We start from the raw sequence: 23,878 nt of genomic DNA, 5'->3' as shown, positions 1-23,878 counted from the left end.
TAGTTCACAATTCATATTGCATGTGAACCCATACAAAAGAAACCTGGAAATCCTGCAGAAAACTGAAAAGTCGTAGTAAATTTAGCAATGGGTGGTCAATTAGCATCAGTGGTATTCTCTATAATTACATTTTAAGTTCTCCCAAGTAGTGCACTCTGCCCTGTATTTTGTCCCCACCCCCTCTGCCCATCCACTGGTTAGTCCTTTTATAATGCCTCTTGTTAGTTCTACACACCAACTGTTATACCTAACGCATTATGGGCCTAATTCAGATCTGACCGCTGCAGCAAAGTTGTTAGCTAATGGGCAAAACCATGTGCACTGCAGGGGGGGGGGGGGGGGGATTGATATAACATGTGCAGAGAGATAGTTAAATTGCAGTGCAAAAATAAAGCAGCCAGTATTTACCCTGCACAGAAACAATATAAGCCACCCAAATCTAACTCTCTCTGCACATGTTATATCTGCCCCCCCTTGCAGTGCACATTGTTTTGCCCAATAGCTAACAAATTTGCTGCTGCAATCAGATCTGAATTAGGCCCTATGTCTTGTGCAGCTTTGCAGTGTCTGAGACAATTTTGGGTGAAGCAGTAGTAGCTAAACAGCAGGAAGAGAAAGCCAATAAACTGTTATTGACTAAGATGAAAACTAAAAAGGACTCTTTCTGTCCAAAGGATAATATGGCAAAATAATATAATATGCCATTATAATTACCCCACTGTCACCTACAACTAAACTGTAGTAATTACCTTATGCTGCTGTCAATCACTACACTGCAATAATTTAAGTTGCCACATACAGCCATCACACATTACATTGCAATATAATTAATCTGCTGATATTCTACATATGTTCTCCTACCATCCCATGTTTTAAACTACTATTTGAACCTTAATGAAATAATATATTGCACAGATTTAATTACCCTGAAGTTCAAATTGTATTCTAGATTAAATGCATGTAAAATATACATCTGCCATTTATGATAGAGTCGGACTGTAGTAAAATAGAGGAGTTTGAGTTGAAGTTTGGCATAACGACTCCACTTCTCTGCTTATGACTAACTGTATAATTATTGTATGTCCTGTAAATAGCCTGTTAACCCTTTACTTCTTTGTAATATATTCTATACCCACAGCACAATTTTGTGGTGCTGTATAAATAAATAATACTAAAAATAATAATAATACCACCACTTTAGGGACCCAGCTTTGAATGGTTGCCAGGCTTCTGACATCAAATCCAGTGATGCAACTGCTACTAGCCATTGCATCGGAACCATTTGATGGTATAACAATCAATGGTTTTAGTGTGTGTATGTGCAAAGCTGACAGAGGTGGGGCTGCAGTGCAGTTCAAAATCCAAATAGGGGAGCCACACCAACTGACAGTGTGTCCCGCAGGCGATGTTTGGCAGTGTTTGGGGGAACAGTTGGTGTGGCTCCCCTATTTGAAGTTTGGACTGTGCTGCAGCCACACCTCTGTTGCCGCCACTGCTGACAACCATCAAATACCCCAAATTTGATGGGAAAATACTTCCATAGGAACTGGATGCTAACTATCGGCTTTAGATGCCCATCCTTAACATGCAGTGCAATGGAGCAGAGTTTTAGCATGCATGATAAGTTTCCAGATCTTGAAATTGAAGAAGCCATAAAATGACATGTTTGGATAATATAATGCATGTGTACAGCATACATATTGTTTTTAAATTTCAAGGTCAAAAATGCTTGTGTGTCCACTTAATCTCACTTTGGTATGAATATTCTTCAGAAGGTATCACGTGTTTCATTCTGTCGTGATCAATTTAATATTTCAGTGACTAACACCCTCGCACTCTTCAGATTTCTGAAACAAAAATAAATATTTTAAAACATCAGAAAGATTAATGAACATATTTAATTGTTTTTGGCCTAGCTACACCTCCATTAGGCTCTGCATTACCTGGAATTTTATTTTCCACCTAATCTCTTATCAAATTTATAAACATGGTTAACAAATCTTAACAAACAATCAAGTAAAAGGATTATTGATCTATACAGAAACTGGGCACGCTATGAACACAAGCATGTGAACTTGCTATAAAGTGCAGTGTGATTACGGGCTTGGGATCACTTACTGTAACCTATGATGTGCCCCTAACACACCAAAATGAGGAGGGAACTGTTTAGCTTGAGAACGAGTGAAGGAGTTGCTTAGACTGAACATGTGATACAGCGTTCAAATACATCCACCCAGCCAAGCCAAGCAATAGTTTGTACAACCCTGAGCTTCCAAATTTTTTTTTATTTTCTTACGCTGTATATTTAAGTCAACCTTTCTATTTCTGTGTACCCTTGACTGGTTTTTGGCGCTTTGAAAAACAATGCAATTTACTTAAGTATAAACAGCACATCAAAGTGCATCAATCAAACCTACTAGGTGTAAAACAGCAATCACCATTTTTAGACCACGCAGGTACACAAATCCTCCTATTTAATTTAGTAAACTTTTCATTTTAGTTAATAAACAAAACAACTACATGGTTCACCCTAATGAGGTTGCTCAGCATGTTTGTCCTGCATGTGGTGAACCATGCAGGACAAACATGCTAAGCAACCTCACCAGGGCCCAGTTTATCAAGCTTTGGAGATTGATAAATAGCACGGTGATAAAGTACCAGCCAACCTGCCCCTGTCATTTTTCAAACACAGCATGTGACATGGCAGTTACGAGCTGATTGGTTGGTACTTTATCACCGTGCTATTCATCACTCTCCAAGGCTTGATAAATCTGGGCCCAACAGTCTTACAAGTTATCTTAGATTGCAGTAGTATTGGTCATGATCATTTCCTTTCATGCTTTTGCCCTTCTTGCTGGGAAAACAATTTGCCTAAGTTATAAGTCAGTTTCCACACTTATATAAAAAGAGTAGATAAAATAAACTACGCCAAAGGCTGCTCCCTGGACCACAATGGAAAGAAAAGTGTCACTTTACACTTGTAACGACTCAAAATGATTAAGACCACCACAGAGGTCCATGGGCACTCATATGAAATATAGAAACAGAAAAACAAAAAACCATATAGTGTAATTTGTTACAAATTTTAAACCGAATAATAGGAGTTTTGGTAAATTAGGACTCGTACCACAAGTTTCAGTCAACTTTTTATGGTAGACCGTAGTCTTATCTGGAAGCGGGCACAACCTGATGTGGATATTACTTCTTAAGACACTTCCTAGTACACGTCCTTTTTACTCAGTAGAGTTGTATATGTGGAAAAAATGGAAATCTTTCCATAGTATAACACCATTTATTTGACACTATACCACAACATCAAAACATAAAACAAATGCAGAAGAATATAGGTGGTCTCTCACCGTTCGAAATGGTCTACAAAGCAAGAAGACATATACAGCAAAGATCTTAAACAGAACACCAGGCGTTCCCAGAACCAGCTGTCTCTTCGGATGGTGGTCCTTCACCCTTCCCTCTGGCAGGTGAACCCTCCTTGCCGATGTGTTTCAACACCAACTGGTGTCTTTTTCAAGGCATAATGAGGGTGGAGTCCTATCCATATATTTATACCCCCATCAATTGATGGCCGGGTAAAACCTATTCCCAGACACAGATTTTTCTATCATCTATTTACCTAATTGTCCTCTTTAATTTATCCCTTCCGCTCATGTTCGCTCTGGTATTTCACTCATTTCTCTGACATCTCGCCGGAAATAGTCTTACAGTATTTAAACTACCGGAAGTGAGCTCACGACCGCTTTCCGTTTCGCCGAGACTGGAAGTCGTCACATTTACCATGCCGGATAAGAGCACCAGGCCGATATGTATGTTGTCACAACCGGAAGTGGTCATCCTCCTCCCGGTATCTTTGGCGGAAGTGATACTACGTATTCTGGAAATGTGACTTCCATTGTAAACACTGGTGCTCCCCTCCAACCGGAAGTGTTCTTTCTTTGGCCCATATGGAGTTGGTTTCCCAATAACCCATAATCGAAGGTATTAATTTAATTTTATCCAATAATTATTTTATTTTGAAAGATGGTTTTTATGTCCAGAAAAGAGGGACTGTCATTGGTACTAGGTTTGCCCCAAGTTATGTGAACATTTTTATGGGTTATTGGGAAACCTACTCCACATGGGACAATAACCCATATGTGCCGAACCTAGTGTCCTGGTGTAGATATATCAATGATATATTGTTTATATGGCAGGGAAGACGGGAAGAATTAGACCTCTTTGCTAACCATTTAAACACAAATGAAACTAATATAGTTTTAACATTTGACATCAGTAAGACTAGTGTTCATTTTTTAGATCTAACAATTTACGTTGAGGATGGAAAAATAAAGACCAAGAATTTTATTAAATACAGTGATTCTATAGCCTATATTAAGAGAGACAGTTGTCATCATGACCGCTGGCTGGAATCAATACCAGCGGGATAGTTTTAAAAGGCTAAGAACTGCTCTGATAAGGAAGTTTTTGAGGTTCAGGTAAAGGAGATGGAACATCGATTTAAGGAGTGTGGCTATGATAAGGTAAAAACTAACTTGGCCCTCAAAGAAGTCACAGACTTAGATAGAAAGATATTGTTGAACTCTGTAAAGAATCGGAGAGATGATAAAAATTTACATTTTAAATGGGCATTCACAACAGATTTTTTCGTCACAACATAATAAAGTACTAAGGATATTTAAAAAACATTGGAAAATGTTGAAGAGAGATCCTGTGATAAGTAATGATCTCTCATCCAATCCGGTGTGTATCTTTAGACGAGCACCTAATTTAAAATCCAAATTCATATGGAGCTTATGTCCAACATCCCCTAAAGGTCCTAAGATAGTTACGACAGGGTTCTTCAGATGTGGTTTATGTATAGGGTGTAGAAACATAAAAAATCGTTTTGGCACGAAGATTTTAGAAGTTGATATTAACGAGAGGAAAATTTAAATAATGGATCTCATTACCTGATGCACATCTAACGTGATTTATTGTATTGAATGTACATGTGATAAATTTTACATTGGACAAGTAGACCCCTTAAAATTAGACTAGGCGAACATTTAAGAAATATAAAAAAAGGGGTCGATACATATGCGTTATCATCTCATTTTAAAGGACACCCATAAATGTGATGTGGGACAAATACAAAATTTCTACTGTCTTAGAAAAGTGACAAGTGATGTTAAAGGGAATAACATATCACAAAAATTAGCACAAAATGAGATGACAATGATTTATGATTGTAGAACCCTGATTCCATCAGGACTAAATAAGAATTTCCTGAAAGAAAGCAACTACTCTCTGTAATTTTTATTTCCTATTCATGTATTTTTAAGTTTTCCTATTTCTATCCTCGCAAGTAATCACTTTGTATAGTAATTGTGTGCACTTTATTTATATAAATGCACTTTAGTCCTTGTTATAAAAGGATGTTGTCATGATTTTAAAATTATTCCTATTTTAAAGGTGATTACTCATTCCTATTTTTTTATATCTCCTTTTCCATATCCTATAGGACTTCACTAACATGTCAGCGGAGTAAGTGTGACCTATGAAGAGCTATCCCGAAATGGCCGCCTCCGTGATTTGAGGTCAGTTGTTGTTATAGTGAAATTTAGCAGCGTGAAAGAACACTTCCGGTTGAAGGTGAGCATCAGTGTTTACAATGGAAGTCACATTTCCGGAATACGTAGTATCACTTCTGCCAAAGATACCGTGAGGAGGATGACCACTTCCGGTTGTGACAACATACACATCGGCCTGGTGCTGTTATCCGGCGTGGTAAATGACGACTTCCGGTTGCGGCGAAATGGAAAGCGGCCGTGAGCTCACTTCCGGTAGTTTGAATAAGACTATTTCCAGCGGGATGTCGGTGAAATGAGTGATTTACCAGGGTGGACATGAGCGGAAGGAATAAATTAAAGAGGACAATTAGGTAAATAGATTATAGAAAATCTGGGTCTGAAAATAGGTTTTACCCGGCCATAAACTGATGGGGGTATAAATAAGGAGAGAGTTATGGTAGACTTACCATGTTTAACGCTCTTTCTGTGAGGTACACTGGGCTCCACAGGGAATACTTTGGGGGAGTAGAGCAGGATCTTGGATCCAGAGGCACCATCAGGCAAAGCTTTGACTGTCCCAGGATGCATTTGGGCCTCCTCTATAACCCCGCCTCAGTTTCAATAACCAGTCCAATGCAGGAGTAGGTAAAAGAGAAGGCAGATGTTAGTCACATAAAACCACAGTCTCACAACAGGAGAGGGTACCCGCGGCTAATGCCACACAACCCAAAGAATCTAGGTGTGTTAGGGTGGGCGCCCTGTGGAACTCAGTGTACATCGCAGAAAGAGAGTTAACAATGGTAAGTCTACTATAACTCTCCTTTTCTGCAACAGGGTACATTGTGTTCCACAGGGAATACATCAGGGATGTCCTAAAGCAGTTCCTCAAGGGAGGGGACGCGCCTTAGCGGGTATGAGAACCCGGCGTCCAAAAGAAGCATCCTGGGAGGTGGAAGTATCAAAGGCACAGAACCTAATGAACGTGTTCACTGAGGACCACATAACCGCCTTGCACAATTGTTCTGGGGATGTGCCACGGCGGGCTGCCCAAGAAGGTCCAACAGACTGAGCAGAATGGGCTTTAGCTGCAGCAGGAGCTGCGAGTCCAGCCTGCGCATAGGCTTGTGCAATCACCATTCTAATCCATCTGGCCAGGGTTTTCTTATTCGCAGGCCATCCACGTTTGTGAAAATCAAACAAAACAAAAAGGGAATCTGATCTCCTGATAGAGGCAGTCCTCTCCACATAGATATGGAGCCCTAACCACATCCAAAGAACGTTCTTTGGGAGACATATCCCAAGAGACAAAGGCCGGAACCACAATCTCTTGGTTAAGGTGAAAAGATGACACCAACTTAGGCAAATAACCAGGGCGAGTTCATAGAACTACCAGGTCCTGGTGGAATATGAGAAAAGGTGGACGACAGAACAAAGTGCCCAAGTCAGACACCCGTCTTGCAGAGGCAATAGCCAGCAAGAACAGGACCTTGGCTGTGAGCCATTTAAGGTCCACCGATTCAAAAGGTTCAAATGGAGACTCTTGCAGTGCATTCAGCACAACAGACAAATCCCATGGAGCCACAGGAGGGACATAGGGAGGCTGAATCTGAATAACGCCCTGAATGAACATCTGAACATCAGGTACAGAGGCTATTTTTCTCTGAAACCAAACCAACAAGGCAGATATATGAACCTTGAGGAGGCCAGACGAAGACCTAAGTCCAGGCCTCTTTGCAGAATAGCCAGTATCCTGGAAGTTCTGAATCTATGGACATCGTAATTCTTCTCAGCACCCCAGGTGAAGTAAGAATTCCAAACCCTGTAATAAATCAGGGCAGAGGCCGGTTTGTGGGCTTTCAACATCGTTTGAATAACCACCTCTGAAAATCCTTTGGCTCTCTGAAGTGATGCTTCAAGAGCCGCGCCGTCAAAGCCAGTCTGGCCAGGTCTGGGTAGAGACAAGGACCCTGTACGAGGAGGTCTGGTCGTTGCGGAAGTAGAAGGGAATGCCCCATTGATAGACCCTGCAGGTCTGAGAACCAATGCAGTCTGGGTCACGCTGGAGCAACTAGAAGCAGCATTCCTCCTTCCTATTTAAACTTCCGTAGAATCCTAGGAGTGACACTAGAGGGAACACGTAAGGCAGCCGAAAGTTCCATAGAATTGCCAGTGCATCCACGAACGCTGCTTGAGGATCCCTCGTCCTTTATCCGAAGACCGAAACCTTGTAATTGTGTCGAGACGTCATTAGGTCTACGTCTGGTAGACCCCACCTGTCCACTAGGAGTTGAAAGACTTCTGGATGAAGACTCCACTCTCCGTTGTGTATGTCCTGGTGACTGAGGTAGTCCGCTTCCAAGTTAAGGACACCTGGAATGAACACTGCCGATATACTTGGCAGATGGCGTTCTGCCCAACAAAGGATTTTTGACACTTCCTTCACAGCCATGTGGCTTTGAGTGCCGCCTTCTTGGTTTATGTATGCCACTGTCGTGGCGTTGTCTGACCATACCTCAACCGGTCTGTTCCGTACCAGAGGCAGGGCAAGAGATAATGCATTGAACACCGCCCTCAGCTCTAGGATGTTTATCGAGAGGAGTGATTCTTCCTTGGTCCACCCTGAAAAGAGTGTTGCTCCAACACTGCTCCCCATCCCCTGAGACTGGCATCTGTTGTCAGGAGGACCCAGTCAGGGATCCAGAAGGGACGGCCCCTGCTCAGTTGCTGGTCCTGGAGTCACCAGGTTAGCGACAAACAAACCTCCGGAGTCAAAAAGATCCTTTGGGGTCTGATCCGGTGAGGCAGACCGTCCCACCTGGCAAGAATTAATCGTTGCAGAGGGCGGGAATGAAATTGAGCTCACTCCACCATGTCGAATGTCGACACCATCAGGCCAAGTATTTGCATCGCCGAGTGAATCGATGAAGTGTCTTATAATGTCCTGGATTTTCAGGACCTTGTCTGGAGACAGGAAACATCTCTGATTGATTGTGTGGGTCCAGAAGCGCCCCTAGGTGCACCATGCTCTGAGCTGGGACCAGCGAGGACTTCTTCCAGTTGATCTGCCATCCGTGGGCTTGTAAGCAACTCACCGTCAATTGTAACTGAGGAGGACATTGTGGGAATTCACCAGAATCAGCAGGTATTCCAAGTACAGCAGAATTCTGATTCCCTGGCGATGGAGGTGCTCCGTCATCACGGCCATAACCTTGGTGAAGATCCAAGGAGCCGTGGCCAGTCCGGACAACAGAGCCTGGAATTGGTAGCAAAATGCAGGATCTGCTGATGCGATATGGCCATAGGAATATGCAGATAAGCATCCTTTATATCCAGGGATACCATGTAATCTCCGGGTTCCATTGCCAGCACAATACAGCGCAATGTTTCCATACAAAACTTGGCGACCCTCACAAATTTGTTCAGTGACTTGAGGATGAGAATAGACCGAAAAGACCTATTTGGTTGCTGCACAAGAAACAGGGTCGAATAATAGCCTCTGCCACGCTGGGACTGAGGTACCGGCACAACCACTCCTGTAATCAGGAAAGAACCTACCACCGTTTGTAGAGCCTGCACCTTCAACGGATCTGAAGGGAGTACCGTAGTGCAGAACTGGTGAGGGGGACGTCTCTTGAAGGAGACAGCGTACCCGTGAGAGACAACTTCCAGTACCCAAGCGTCTGAAGTGGTCTTTAACCAGACCTTGGCGAACTGTAGAAGTCGTCCTCCCTTCCTGGGGTCCCCCAGGGGGAGGCCCGCCCCATCATGCAGCAGGCTTGTCTTGTTTAGAAACACGCTGATGGGCTGCCCAGGACTGCTTCGTCTTGGGCTTGGTGGTCTTGGGATCATGAGATCGTCTGGGGTAAGACTGACCCTTGGCTTTCCCTTGAGGTCGAATAGAACGAAAAGTGGTAGTTTTTCGCTTTCTGAGCAGAAGGATTAGCAGGAGGAAGAAAAGCAGTCTTAGCAGCTGCTAATTCATACACTATTTTATTCAGGTCCTGTCCAAATAAAATGTACCCAGTAAAGGGGAGTACCTCCAAGGTCTTCTTGGAGTTCATATCCACTTTCCACGACCTTAACCACAGTAAGCGGTGAGCCAGGACAGACGTGGATGATGCTTTGGCTGCCAGTACCCCCACCTCAGAGGATGCCTCCTGAATGTAGTAGGTGGCAGTGCATATGTGAGACAGGTATTGTGTGGCTTTGTCAGAAATATTGTCAGGAGCTCATACTCTAAAGCCTGAACCCACGCCTCGATAGCCTTTGCAGCCCAAGAGGCAGCTATGGTGGGCCTATGGATGGCCCCTGTGAGGGAATATATAGACTTCAGGCATTCCTCCACACGCTTAACTGTCGATTTCTTCAGGGAGGTGACAGTGGTGACAGGCAGAGTAGACGACACCACGAGACGGGTTACATGAGAACCTACCAGCGGTGGGTTTTCCACATTTACTACATAACTCTGCAGGGAGAGGATAGCGAGCCAAAGACCGTTTAGGGAGCGGGAATTTCTTACCTGGGGTAGACCAGGGTTCCTTCCTGATATCCACAAGATGATCAGAATGGGGTAATACAGTTTTAACCACCTTCTGTTGTTTAAACATATCAGTTTTCGTGGCCACTGTAGTGGAATACTCATCCTCGGTGATCTGAAAGGTCTGCTTAATAGCATCCACCAGGCCAGGGACATCAACCTATAAGGTAGAATCCTCGTCAGCAACATAAGATTCAGAGTCTGATAGGACAGTATGCTCCCCCTCCTCGTCAGATGAAACATCAGAGAGGTTAGTAGATTGTGAGGAGGAAGTAGCCTGCTTAGAGGACCCAGGTACACGGGAGTGACCTGGAGCAGATTTCTGTCTAACCAAAGACCATCACGCAATACTTCCCCCTCAGGTAAACCTCTGGAGCATACCTTGCAAATTACAGGAGCTTCCAGAGTTTTACTGCCCTTATTGTTAGACAATGTAATATAGCAACAACCAGGCTATTAGTACGATGAAGCCAGACAGAGTACACAACTTGCAGACAAAGTACACAAACAGCGTCAGAATACACAAAACTTGTGAACCAGTGCCATAACTAGACATTTTAGCGCTGTGTGCAAGAAACGGCATCGGCGCCCCTCCCCCTTTATGTAAAATAGGGGCAGTAAGCGCCGTAGGCGAGCAGGAAAAATAAATATAGTGCGTGGATTCATGGGGAAGGGGTGTGGCCACAAAATAATGCCAATTCATATTACGGTGCACAGTAGTCTCCATAATTCAAATTACGCTGCACAGTAGCGCCACTACACCAGGTAGAGTCGTTTTTACACATTACGACGGACAGATTCCCCTTTTTACACATTACGCAGACAGTGTCCCTTTTTTACACATTACGGGAGACAGCGTCCCGTTTTTACACAATACGGCAGACAGCATCCCCTTTTTACACATAACGGTAGACAGCATCCCTTTTTTAAACATTACGGTAGACAGCGTCCCGTTTTTACACAATACGGCAGACAGCGTCCCCTTTTTACACATAACGGTAGACAGTATCCCTTTTTTTACACATTAGGGCAGACCGTGTCCCCTTTTTATACATTACGGCAGACAGCGTCTCCTTTATACACATTACGACAGACAGCGTCCCCTTTTTACAAACTATGGCAGACAGCGTCCCCTTTTTACACACCACAGCAGACAGCGTCCCCTTTTACACATTACGGCAGACAGCGTCCCCATTTTACACATTACGGCAGACAGCGTCCCCATTTTACACATTACGGCAAACAGCGTCCCCATTTTACACATTACGGCAAACAGCGTCCCCATTTTACACACTACGGCAGACAGCGTCCCCTTTTTACACACTACGACAGACAGCGTCCCCTTTTTACACATTACGGCAGATAGTCCCCCCTCAGGGCGACTGCGCTGTGTATGTAGTTACGGCCCTGCCGGGAGCTATAGTCTAATTTGCGGTATAGTGGGGATGACACACACATACACAGAAGCCCACATGCAAGTCTCTCACACACACACATGCAAGTCACACACACAAGTTCACATGTAAGACACAAATACACACAAGTTCACAAGCAAGACACGCACACACACACACAAGCTCACATGGAAGTCACACACACACAAGCTCACATGGAAGTCACACACACACACACACACACACACCACATTAAAGTCACAAACACTGAAGTACACATGCAAATCACACAGACATAAAGTAGAAACACACATTTCCCTCTTACAGTACCTTAAAAAAAGCAGTGCGCACTCTCACTGGCTGGGCTGGCCCTGGATCAGCAACCGTTTCTTCAGCATTCCCTCCCTGACAGTACAGCAGCAGCAGTCCCGTGTAGCCCCGCCCCCAACTGAGTCCTCTGCAGCTTGTGCCGGAGCATAGCTACCTAGCTGAGTCTGCTCCGGCTCCCAGCAGCTGGCAGTGTGAGAGCCGGCCCAGCTGGTTGTGTGAATGGCCGGCCGAAGGGTAAAGGGTAAATCCGTCCACATCTTCTCTCTCTGCTGCCCTCCCCGCCCCCCTCCTCCCCGAAGCCACCTATCACTGCAGCAGAGGATAAGCGCTGTACCACAGACGGGGTGGCCAATCGGGGTCACAGCGCACATTGCGCTCTCACCTAAAGTGTGCTGTGTGCAACGCACACTTCACACACATGTAGTTACGGCCCTGTTGTGAACTAAATCCTGGTGTACGTGACTGTAACACAGTAATATATCTGTATAGAGATAAGTACTGTGTACACTATAGTAGAGGACCCTGACGCACCTAGTCCCTTCAGGTATAAACTATAGTGATAGCTACCGTAGATGGGATACACATGTAAGTGAAACTATACAGCAGGTACAGGTACACACAGTCACAGGCAAAGTAGAGATTATTATTAGCACAATAAAACTGCACTGGACTAGTCTGGAGGTATATATCAGAATACTCGTACAATATATACTGTAATAGGTACACTCTTTCTTAACTAATGCTGTCTGTAATAAAACATGTAGAATACTCAAGTGTCTGTAAAGTCTCAGCGCTGTGGACCGGCGGCTTTACAGGGGAGACCTTGCCCTGCAATCCCAGACACCAGTAGCAGCTATGCTCAGAAAATGGCGCCCAGCGTCTCTCTGTCAGGAACGGAGGGAGAGTGTGAGGCAGCTCCAGGGCGGGAAATCTGTGAGAATGATGGCGTCCTGGGTCGGGGGAGTGGCTACAGGTCGAGCGCCGACTCCCCTATGCTGGGCCTCACCGCCGGTACTACGGAGCCTTACACCCGACCTGTACGCCTATGCCCTGGCAGATATAGTGGGGTCCCTGCTCGGTAACCGTGTCCACAATAGTGTCGCAGTCAGTCTCCCTAGACTGCAACAGGAACGCGATTTAGTGGCAGGTCCCACCTGGGGGACCCTTTTACTGTACCTCCTCACTTCGTAGCAGCCACGCGAACCAGGAGAGCGTCTGCGTCCATGTGCCTACGCCGGAGCGTCTCCGCCGCAAGTACCCGGGATCTGGGCCGCGGGAGTATGCAACGCCGCTTGGGAGGTGATGGAGACGCAGCGCTGAATGTCACCCTGACATAACAGTGCTGCGCCCCTTGAAGTCTTCACCTTTTCCAGGGCTGCCCAGTGCAGCCCGCCTGTTAGGTGACCTGCTGCCTGCAGGCACCACTCAAAACTGAGCTCTCGGTACCTGGAGGCGGGGTTACAGAGGAGGACCCAATGCATCCTGGGACAGTCAAAGCTTTGCCTGATGGTGCCTCTGGATCCAAGATCCCGCTCTACACCCCCAATGAATTCCTTGTGGAACACAGTGTACCCCGCTGCAGAAATATGGATAGGACTCCACCCTCATTATGCCTTGAAAAAGACACCAGTTGGTGTTGAAACACATCGGCAAGGAGGGTTCACCTGCCAGAGGGAAGGGTGACGGACCACCATCCGAAGAGACAGCTGGTTCTGGGGACGCCTGGTGTTCTGTTTAAGATCTTTGCTGTATATATCTACCTCCTTTGAGAGACCACCTATATCCCTCTGCATTTGCTTTTATGTTTTGATCTTGTGGTGTCAAATAAATGGTGTTATACTATGGAAAGATTTCCATTTTTTCCACATATACAACTCTACTGAGGAGACGTGTACTAGGAAGTTTGTTAAGAAGTGTTATCCACACCGGGTTGTGCCCGCTTCCAGATACGTTTACGGTCTACCATAAAAAGTAGACTGAAACGTGTGGTACGAGTCCTAATTTACCAAAACTCCTATTATTCTGTTTAAAATTTGTAACTAATTACACTATATGGTTTTTTGTTTTTCTGTTTCTATTTTTCATGTGAGCGCCCATGGACCTCTGTGGTGGCCTTTGAATTATTTTGAGCAGTTTCCACACTTACTAGAATGTGAGCAAAATGGGATGCCTGACTCAGCACTTCCTTGACAGGTAATAGGAAACACTGCATGAGGTATAACCGCTCTAATCAGTCAACCCTGGGATTTAGCTAAAACTGTATTGGACAATGTAAGTATTAAGAAGCAACACAAGTACTGTAAAAATAAGATTTTACTTACCGATAAATCTATTTCTCATAGTCCGTAGTGGATGCTGGGGACTCCGTCAGGACCATGGGGGATTAGCGGCTCCGCAGGAGACAGGGCACAAAAATAAAGCTTTAGGATCAGGTGGTGTGCACTGGCTCCTCCCCCTATGACCCTCCTCCAAGCCTCAGTTAGGATACTGTGCCCGGACGAGCGTACACAATAAGGAAGGATTTTGAATCCCGGGTAAGACTCATACCAGCCACACCAATCACACCGTATAACCTGTGATCTGAACCCAGTTAACAGCATGATAACAGAGGAGCCTCTGAAAGATGGCTCACAACAATAATAACCCGATTTTTGTAACAATAACTATGTACAAGTATTGCAGACAATCCGCACTTGGGATGGGCGCCCAGCATCCACTACGGACTATGAGAAATAGATTTATCGGTAAGTAAAATCTTATTTTCTCTGACGTCCTAGTGGATGCTGGGGACTCCGTCAGGACCATGGGGATTATACCAAAGCTCCCAAACGGGCGGGAGAGTGCGGATGACTCTGCAGCACCGAATGAGAGAACTCCAGGTCCTCTTTAGCCAGGGTATCAAATTTGTAGAATTTTACAAACGTGTTCTCCCCCGACCACGTAGCTGCTCGGCAGAGTTGTAATGCCGAGACCCCTCGGGCAGCCGCCCAGGATGAGCCCACCTTCCTTGTGGAATGGGCCTTGACAGATTTAGGCTGTGGCAGGCCTGCCACAGAATGTGCAAGTTGAATTGTGCTACAAATCCAACGAGCAATCGTCTGCTTAGAAGCAGGAGCACCCAGCTTGTTGGGTGCATACAGTATAAACAGCGAGTCAGATTTTCTGACTCCAGCCGTCCTTGAAATATATATTTTCAATGCCCTGACAACGTCCAGCAACTTGGAATCCTCCAAATCGCTAGTAGCCGCAGGCACCACAATAGGCTGGTTCAGGTGAAACGCTGACACCACCTTAGGCAGAAACTGAGGACGCGTCCGCAGTTCTGCCCTGTCCGAATGGAAAATCAGATATGGGCTTTTATACGATAAAGCCGCCAATTCTGACACTCTCCTGGCTGAAGCCAGGGCCAGCAGCATGGTTACTTTCCATGTAAGATATTTCAAATCCACCGATTTGAGTGGCTCAAACCAATGGGATTTGAGAAAATCCAAAACTACATTAAGGTCCCACGGAGCCACTGGGGGCACAACTGGGGGCTGTATATGTAGTACTCCTTTTACAAAAGTCTGGACTTCAGGAACTGAAGCCAATTCTTTCTGGAAGAAAATCGACAGGGCCGAAATTTGAACCTTAATGGACCCCAATTTGAGGCCCATAGACAATCCTGTTTGCAGGAAATATAGGAATCGACCCAATTGAAATTCCTCCGTGGGGGCCTTCCTGGCCTCACACCACGCAACATATTTTCTCCAAATGCGGTGATAATGTTGTGCAGTCACCTCCTTCCTGGCTTTTACCAGTGTAGAAATGACCTCTTCCGGAATGCCTTTTTCCCTTAGAATTCGGCGTTCAACCGCCATGCCGTCAAACGCAGCCGCGGTAAGTCTTGGAATAGACACGGTCCCTGCTGAAGCAGGTCCCGTCTTAGAGGTAGAGGCCACGGATCTTCCGTGAGCATCTCCTGAAGTTCCGGGTACCAAGTTCTTCTTGGCCAATCCGGAGCCACGAGTATCGTTCTTACTCCCCTTTGCCGTATAATTCTCAGTACTTTTGGTATGAGAGGCAGAGGAGGAAACACATACACTGACTGGAACACCCACGGTGTTACCAGAGCGTCCACAGCTATTGCCTGAGGGTCTCTTGACCTGGCGCAATACCTGTCCAGTTTTTTGTTGAGGCGAGACGCCATCATATCCACCTTTGGTTTTTCCCAACGGTTCACAATCATGTGGAAGACTTCTGGATGAAGTCCCCACTCTCCCGGGTGTAGATCGTGTCTGCTGAGGAAGTCTGCTTCCCAGTTGTCCACTCCCGGAATGAACACTGCTGACAGTGCTATCACATGATCTTCCGCCCAGCGAAGAATCCTTGCAGCTTCTGCCATTGCTCTCCTGCTTCTTGTGCCGCTCTGTCTGTTTACGTGGGCGACTGCCGTGATGTTGTCCGACTGGATCAACACCGGCTGACCCTGAAGCAGGGGTTTTGCCAAGCTTAGAGCATTGTAAATCGCTCTTAGCTCCAGTATATTTATGTGAAGAGACATCTCCAGGCTTGACCATACTCCCTGGAAGTTTCTTCCCTGTGTGACCGCTCCCCAGCCTCTCAGACTGGCATCCGTGGTCACCAGGACCCAGTCCTGTATGCCGAATCTGCGGCCCTCTAACAGATGAGCACTCTGCAACCACCACAGAAGAGACACCCTTGTCCGTGGCGATAAGGTTATCCGCTGATGCATCTGCAGATGCGATCCGGACCATTTGTCCAGCAGATCCCACTGAAAAGTTCGTGCGTGGAATCTGCCGAATGGAATCGCTTCGTAAGAAGCCACCATCTTTCCCAGGACTCTTGTGCATTGATGCACAGACACTTTCCCTGGTTTTAGGAGGTTCCTGACAAGTTCGGATAACTCCCTGGCTTTCTCCTCCGGAAGAAACACTTTTTTCTGAACCGTGTCCAGAATCATTCCCAGGAACAGCAGACGTGTCGTCGGGGTCAATTGAGATTTTGGAAAATTCAGAATCCACCCGTGCTGTTGCAGCACTACTTGGGTTAGTGCTACTACGTCCCCCAGCTGTTCTCTGGACCTTGCCCTTATTAGGAGATCGTCCAAGTAAGGGATAATTAATACGCCTTTTCTTCGCAGAAGAAACATCATTTCGGCCATTACCTTGGTAAAGACCCGAGGTGCCGTGGACAATCCAAACGGCAGCGTCTGAAACTGATAATGACAGTTTTGCACCACGAACCTGAGGTACCCTTGATGTGAAGGGCAAATTGGGACATGCAGGTAAGCATCCTTGATGTCCAGGGACACCATAAAGTCCCCTTCTTCCAGATTCGCTATCACTGCTCTGAGTGATTCCATCTTGAACTTGAATTTTTGTATGTACAGGTTCAAAGATTTCAGATTTAGAATAGGTTTTACCGAGCCGTCCGGCTTCGGTACCACAAATAGTGTGGAATAATACCCCTTTCCCTGTTGTAGGAGGGGTACCTTGACTATCACCTGCTGAGAATACAGCTTGTGAATGGCTTCCAATACCGTCGCCCTGTCTGAGGGAGACGTTGGCAGAGCAGACTTTAGGAACCGGCGAGGGGGAGACTTCTCGAATTCCAACCTGTAACCCTGAGATACTACCTGCAGGATCCAGGGGTCCACCTGTGAGTGAGCCCACTGTGCGCTGAAATTCTTGAGTCGACCCCCCACCGCCCCTGAGTCCGCTTGTAAAGCCCCAACGTCATGCTGAGGGCTTTGCAGAAGCCGGGGTGGGGGGGGGGGGGGCTTCTGCTCCTGGGAAGAAGCTGCTTGGTGCACTCTCTTACCCTTTCCTTTGCCTCGGGGCAAATATGACTGTCCTTTCGCCCGCTTGTTCCTATAGGAACGAAAGGACTGCGGCTGAAAAGACGGTGTCTTTTTCTGTTGGGAGGGGACCTGAGGTAAAAAGGTGGATTTCCCGGCTGTTGCCGTGGCCACCAAATCCGATAGACCGACCCCAAATAATTCCTCCCCCTTATACGGCAATACTTCCATATGCCGTTTGGAATCCGCATCACCTGACCATTGTCGCGTCCATAAACTTCTTCTGGCAGATATGGACATCGCACTTACTCTCGATGCCAGAGTGCAAATATCCCTCTGAGCATCTCGCATATAAAGAAAAGCATCCTTTAATTGCTCTAAAGTCAATAAAATACTGTCCCTATCTAGGGTATCAATATTTTCAGTCAGGGAATCCGACCAAACCACCCCAGCACTGCACATCCATGCAGAGGCGATGGCTGGTCGCAGTATAACACCAGTATGAGTGTATATACTTTTCAGGGTAGTTTCCAGCCTCCTATCCGCTGGATCCTTGAGGGCGGCCGTTTCAGGAGACGGTAACGCCACTTGTTTTGATAAGCGTGTGAGCGCCTTATCCACCCTAGGGGGTGTTTCCCAGCGCGCCCTAACCTCTGGTGGGAAAGGATATAATGCCAATAACTTCTTTGAAATTAGCAGTTTTCTATCGGGGTTAACCCACGCTTCATCACACACTTCATTCAATTCGTCTGATTCAGGAAAAACTACAGGTAGTTTTTTCAGACCCCACATAATACCCCTTTTTGTGGTACATGCAGTATCAGAGATATGCAAAGCCTCCTTCATTGCCGTGATCATATAACGTGTGGCCCTACTGGAAAATACGTTTGTTTCTTCACCGTCGACACTAGATTCGGTGTCCGTGTCTGGGTCTGTGTCGACCGACTGAGGTGTAATGTGCTGACATTATCACGTAATTCCATAAACAAAGCCATCCATTCCGGTGTCGACTCCCTAGGGGGTGACATCACCATTACCGGCAATTGCTCCGCCTCCACACCAACATCGTCCTCATACATGTCGACACACACGTACCGACACACAGCAGACACACAGGGAATGCTCTTATCGAAGACAGGACCCCACTAGCCCTTTGGGGAGACAGAGGGAGAGTTTGCCAGCACACACCCAAGCGCTATAAATATATAGGAACAACCCTATAGAAGTGTTGTCTCCCTTATAGCAGCTTAATATATCAAAAAACGCCAAAAAAGTGCCCCCCCCCCTCTCTGTTTTACCCTGTTTCTGTAGTGCAGTGCAGGGGAGAGTCCTGGGAGCCTTCCTCGCAGCGGAGCTGAGCAGGAAAATGGCGCTGTGTGCTGAGGAGATAGGCCCCGCCCCCTATTTCGGCGGGCTCTTCTCCGGTGTTTGTGAGACCTGGCAGGGGTTAAATACATCCATATAGCCCCAGGGGCTATATGTGATGTATTTTTTAGCCAGAACAAGGTATTCTCATTGCTGCCCAGGGCGCCCCCCGCAGCGCCCTGCACCCTCCGTGACCGCTGGTGTGAAGTGTGTGACAACAATGGCGCACAGCTGCAGTGCTGTGCGCTACCTCATGAAGACTGAAAAGTCTTCTGCCGCCGGTTTCTGGACCTCTTCACTTTTCGGCATCTGCAAGGGGGTCGGCGGCGCGGCTCCGGGACCGGACTCCATGGCTGGGCCTGTGTTTGATCCCTCTGGAGCTAATGGTGTCCAGTAGCCTAAGAAGCCAATCCATCCTGCACGCAGGTGAGTTCACTTCTTCTCCCCTAAGTCCCTCGTTGCAGTGAGCCTGTTGCCAGCAGGACTCACTGTAAAATAAAAAACCTAAAAACTTTTTCTAAGCAGCTCTTTAGGAGAGCCACCTAGATTGCACCCTGCTCGGACGGGCACAAAAACCTAACTGGGGCTTGGAGGAGGGTCATAGGGGGAGGAGCCAGTGCACACCACCTGATCCTAAAGCTTTATTTTTGTGCCCTGTCTCCTGCGGAGCCGCTAATCCCCCATGGTCCTGACGGAGTCCCCAGCATCCACTAGGACGTCAGAGAAATGGCAATTCTGCACAAGAAAAATGATCCTACTGCACTTGGTGTGTGAGTGTCATGGGATTATCCATGGAAGATTAGGTACTGGGGATACAAAGTTCACTCCTACAGCTTCCTTAGCCCCAGGGACTAATAATAACATTAGGCACATACTTATTGTGCAGACCCTGAGCACTTCCTCCCACAATGCATGAGAAGAGCGGACTGCAGTGCTGAGAATAGAGCGTAAGTGTGTTAGGCTGCTTAGACAAGACTCGACTTGAAATGTACAAAAGTTTTTATGTAATTAAACCCTTTTCCATGTGTTATTAAGACTTGTAGTGGAGGACTTCCGGTGGGTGGGGCATCCAAGATGGCAGCATTTTAGAACAGCTCCAGGCTTGGCATCTCTTAATTACAAGTTTTCATGACAATTATCCGCAGCTTACTTCAGCTATACCCAGGAAAAGGGGATCTGGCAGAGACCCTGCTGGAGGCACCGATTTGCCTCCTTGAGCAATATTTCCTTTTCCCCAGAGTCTGGCCAAATCTGTGGCCCAAAGGCGCGAAGATACCCAGCGCCATATTGCCGCCATTCCTGCATGGTATGTTACCTCAGCAATACCTTAATAAAGGACTCTGATATCTGAGTTCGATTCCCACAGTGGTAAGAGAACTGGTGAGAGTGGAGCCCCGGTGTGCTATAGGCTTTCCCTTTCCCGGAAAACAGAACCGCTATTACAACACCCGCCAGGGTCTGCTGGAGGAGCCACGGGGCGCTTACAACTGCTCTCAGCCCGACAACCCTCTTCTTTGTTGCAGTGTGATTGGTGATGACTCCCTACCTGCCCTTGGAGCAGCAGCGCTGCTGCTGCTGAAACAGTGTTCCCTTGCCGGCATCCCAGACATCCAGCGACAGGAACAACGGAGCTGCTGTCCCCTCACCGCCGGCAGTGGTGAACCTCCTACATGCACTTTGCTGCACCTTCCTGGCTCCCAACGATGAGTCCACCGGAGCTGCGGTCCCCTCTCTACCAGTGGGGTGGTGCCTCCTCTCGGATCCTTCCATCTGCACTCACTGGGAACCTAGTGGTGAGGGTCACCGAAGCCTTCGTCCTCGTCCTGCAGTCTGCTTGGTGCATTCTCCCAGATGTTACCTTCCGCACCCACTGTATGCCCAGCGGAGGGAGTGCGGAGGTATCTGTCCCCTCTCTGCCGGCAGCGCGGTGCCTCCTCTCAGTCCCCGCTGTCTGTCCATGAGGGGTCCAATGGGTGAGTCACTGGGGCAGTCTTCCTTAATCAGCCATCGGCCATGAACCTCCTCCCAGACAAAAGTATCTTTTGGAGTCCCAGCAGTGGGACCTTCAGTGCTCCCTCCCTTGCCTCTCCGCTGGTGAGCCATGGTCTGGTATCGAGTGGCTATCCTCGGGCATTCCTCACCGAGTCCCAGCTAATATAGAGGACAGCCCGTGTGGAGGGCAACCACATGGAGTATAGACATCCTAGCTGTGTGAGAGGGAACACGCCGTGGTCTGGTGTTGGAGGGTGATCCTGCGATGTCTGAAACACCGCCTACCAGCTAATAAGGTATAAGACCTGAAAGGGTAACAGCTGCACGGGTTCCAACTGTATCTGAGCTACAGGGACTTAGGAGGTGGCTGAGGACCGAAGACTCCTTGGCACCTTGTGGTGGTCCCTGTGCACATGGCTGTCTTATACTGCACATGGCTGTGGAGATTCTCCCTGGCTTCCTCTTCGACCTAACTCCAGCTACAACAGGATCTCATTAAGTGACTCATAGGTATCGCTCAGGCAGGGGAGGATTCCCCGCTGCCCTCGGCACTCCCAGACTCATGGGTCTACCATCCAGTGCTTGTGGAGTCTCCCCCTTGTTTGTTCTTTCTCCCCTTCTTCTATCCTTCCTTCTCACACTCCCTCCTGTGCCCCCCATCTTTGTCCCACTGTTCCACATATCTTTTCTCATTGCTCCTCTATTGAATTCCAGGATGTGCCTCTCCCTACGCGGATCATACTGGGTGGCAACAATTATTGCAGCTGGACGCTGCCCTGCTGATTTTTCCAGTGACTGTCCACTACTCATCTCAGACACTCCAAAAACAGCCCTTGTCAGCTTCCAAGATCCTTGCACCAACTAACCAGCTGTTATTCATGAACACTGCCTTTCCTGCCCACTAACGCACTCTATCTCCCATTACAGCTCTCTTAACGGCAATCACTCTATTTGAACTAGAGATGAGCGGGTTCGTAATCACTCGGTTCTTTACGCCAGAATTATCGCCATTTCTTATTTTCTGGATTTTTCTTATTGGCTATTCAAAACACGTGACGTCAGATAGCCAATAAGGAGTAAAGCCGAACCCGCTCATCTCTAATTTGAACCTGACCACTCATTAGCGGCCAGTATTCATTCCTATATACTATTTCCATTGTGTTCATATTATGTGTATTATATTTCTGTGATTTATTTGGTATAGAGTGATTTTAACAGCATATTACTTATTTGGTCTACTTGAAAAGTGGTACCTGTTAATTGCATGCTGTTATTAGCTTGTTGTGTTCCCAGAATACTTTTCGAACAACTAACTCGCCCTTTGTGTTAGGCCGCCAGTGGCTGTTCCTCCCCTGCCCTCTCACTTGATTTTTCTGGGATACAGGATATGATTCATATGCTCCTGTGTGTGGACTACTGCGGTCTACTTATATGTTTTAACACTTTACCATTGGTAAATGTATTATTACCGGTCTCTGAAATAAAACTGACAATCTCTTCTTAAGGGGTATGGATACATTTGTTGATAAGACCATGCCTCCTAAACACTCCACCCCCTGTAACCAAACTGGTAAAAATAAGGCTCCCTCTCAAAAGTCAACCCCGCCCTCTCCAACCCATTCTGACCCTGGCTCCTCGGAGGCTCAGGGGAAAAGACCCACTCCTATCACTGCAAAGGAGATTTCAGACTTTACAATGCCCCTCATGGACAAAAGGTTAGAGAGTTTCCAAACAAGGCTAGAGGCTGGCCTGGACCGCATAAAACTCTCACGCCTCCTGCATAGTGGCGTTGGAGTCATGGGTGGGGGAAGTTGAGGACCAAGTTCAGGCCTATCAATCTGCATTAAAGTCCCATGATAAATTAACCCAACAGTTATTGGAGAGGGTGGATCACCTCAAAAACAGGTCCCGCCGAAATAATCTTTGGTTTGTTGGGATCATGGAGTCAGGGACTGGGCCGAACCTCACTACCCTCCTTACTGTTGATCTACTATCAGCCCTTTGGTAACTTGAATGACACCGATTTCCCCACATTGAAAGGACGCATATGGTTGGCCCACTCCAGGAGGGTGCTTTACGTCATTCCCGACCGGTACTAGCACGTTACCTGGACTACAGAGCTAAGGAGGCAATCCTATCTGCCTACCGTAGACATGGAGGAGCTAATAATTCAAGGTAACAAAGTCTTGATATTTCAAGATTTTTCGGCCATGGTATCCCAGAAACGTAGGGCATTCTCTGAGCTTTGCACCCACTTGCATAACAACAATGTCCGTTTTGCCCTGCTATATCCAGCCAAATTAAGGGTTCTGGTGAATGGCACTCAATTATTCTTCATGGACCCTGAAGCGGCAAAGACTCACTTCATAACTCATAACTCCCCTCCGCACTCCCCAACTTGATTGCACCTTTCAAAGTTTGGTCTCTGGATTAGGGATAACTCCCACTACGGGTAGGATAACTTTTTGTTTCTAATGTCCTCAGAAGGTTGCACACCTTCATTTTTTAAATTTTTTGTGTTATTTTGGTCTTTGTTCCGTGCGCACGTCTAAAAAAATCGATAGTGCCCGCACTCTGTTTGATGGTTAGGAAAATTGTAGAAAATGTTGTTTTGAGGCATTTACACACAATTCGGTTTTGTCGAACCCTTGAACTCTTTATTATCTTCATCCTGTTTCCTTAAATTATATGTATTAAATTTGTTTTTTCATTATATTTTGAAGCCTGGGAGAAATGGTATCCACTTCACTCTTTCAACGCCATTTCAATGCATTGATCTCATCTGCAGCCTGATCTCCCCCTGAGTAGCCATGTCATCCCCATCCCCTAATCCTGTTACCTCCACCCCCCACCCCCCCCGAATCCTTTACAAATCCTGTCCTGGAACATTGGTGGT

General features: G+C 46.7%; 1 long non-coding RNA gene across 1 annotated transcript in view; it reads right to left on the bottom strand.

The window, feature by feature from the left end:
• Positions 1–1,658: 1,658 nt before the first annotated feature.
• Positions 1,659–23,878, bottom strand: part of LOC134958053 (uncharacterized) — a 218,097-nt gene continuing 195,877 nt past the window's right edge. Inside the window, exon 4 of the long non-coding RNA XR_010186856.1 lies at positions 1,659–1,847. This is a non-coding gene — a long non-coding RNA (uncharacterized LOC134958053). The remainder of the gene's footprint in view (positions 1,848–23,878) is intronic.

Source organism: Pseudophryne corroboree, chromosome 9 (genome assembly GCF_028390025.1).
Source record: "Pseudophryne corroboree isolate aPseCor3 chromosome 9, aPseCor3.hap2, whole genome shotgun sequence".
Lineage (NCBI taxonomy): Eukaryota > Metazoa > Chordata > Amphibia > Anura > Myobatrachidae > Pseudophryne > Pseudophryne corroboree.
Note: the sequence above shows the minus strand (reverse complement) of the source record. Positions and strands in the feature narration are given on the sequence as shown.